Genomic DNA, 1,283 nt, shown 5'->3' with positions numbered 1-1,283 from the left:
CGTAGGAGAAAGGGCAACAGTTGGTCTAAGTGAATACTAAAAGAAACATCCTGGTTCACGGTGATTATAACTTTAAGGGGTAGGCCCATGACGTGATAAGAAGAGTACCACCAAACAGCAAATGATCACCTTTGACATGAACTATACCAGTGCTCGTCATCATGGCCAAGGTCGCTCGCGCTCGATCCGGAGATAAGCGGTTTGAATCCTGGTGCTGGAAGAAAGTTTTACTGCCAGTATTTGGCGAGTAGGGTGAGGAGAGGTGGAGCGTCAAGTTTCTGATCACCAGACTTTGCGCCAATGTCTTAGTTTAAATACGAAACCTCTCCACAGTGCCTCACGAAGTCAGGTCTGTGACATTGCTGATGGTGATTTGTCCGTCGGATGGGGACGATAAAATCGGCGGCCTCTTAGGTGCTCTTCGAGAGGAGTGGACTATGTGCCGTCACCGGGTTTTCATCTCCAACAAGAACACGATGCTACACTACACTACAGTACTAAACTAAACTAGACTAAACTCCGTCCGAACAGGCCTTGGAAGTCCCAACGGTACAGACAGGCCGCCGTGTCATCCTCAGCCTACAGGTGTCACTGGATGCGGATATGGAAGGGCCTGTGGTCAGCATACCTCTCTCCCGGCCATATGTCAGTTTACGAGACCACTTCTCTATCAAGTGGTTCCTCAGTTTGCCTCACAAGGGCTGAGTGCACCCCGCTTGCCAACAGCACTCGGCAGACCGGATGGTCACCCGTCCAAGTGCTAATCCAGCCCGACAGCGCTTAACTTCGGTGATCTGACGGGAACCGTTGTTACCACTGCGGCAAGGCCGCTGGCACACTACACTACAGCACCCACACACAGTACTGTCTAGTGTAGGTGACTGTAAGCTGTGTATATACACAAACTGATACACGTACGCACAGAAATCTCATACTTCGCGAAGGAGAGGTGCCTGCGGCCGTGAAGGATTAGAGACAATCTTTCCAATTAGGCGGCTGAACCTATCCTTTTTTAAATGATACCAGTGATCGTCCAATTGCGACCCGCGGGCCGCATGCGGCCTGAATCAGTCGTATTTTATAATAATGGGTCTAGCAATGACAGCGGAATCTGAAAACGTAAACTAACGGTAAGAGCTTCTCAAGAGTGCAGTTTTCCTACTCAGCAACAAAGAACTTATGGAGACAGTAAAACTTGAAAATTTGCTAAATTCTTATTGACGTCGGTGAATTGGGTCATGAACTAATTAAAGCTGGCGGCTTACCTCAGGGGCAGCCGCGTA

General features: G+C 49.2%; 1 pseudogene; it reads right to left on the bottom strand.

Annotated features, from left to right (window-relative positions):
- Window positions 1–717: 717 nt before the first annotated feature.
- Window positions 718–835, bottom strand: LOC124559149 (annotated as a pseudogene).
- Window positions 836–1,283: the final 448 nt, after the last annotated feature.

Source organism: Schistocerca americana, chromosome 1 (assembly GCF_021461395.2).
Source record: "Schistocerca americana isolate TAMUIC-IGC-003095 chromosome 1, iqSchAmer2.1, whole genome shotgun sequence".
Taxonomy (NCBI): domain Eukaryota; kingdom Metazoa; phylum Arthropoda; class Insecta; order Orthoptera; family Acrididae; genus Schistocerca; species Schistocerca americana.
Note: the sequence above shows the minus strand (reverse complement) of the source record. Positions and strands in the feature narration are given on the sequence as shown.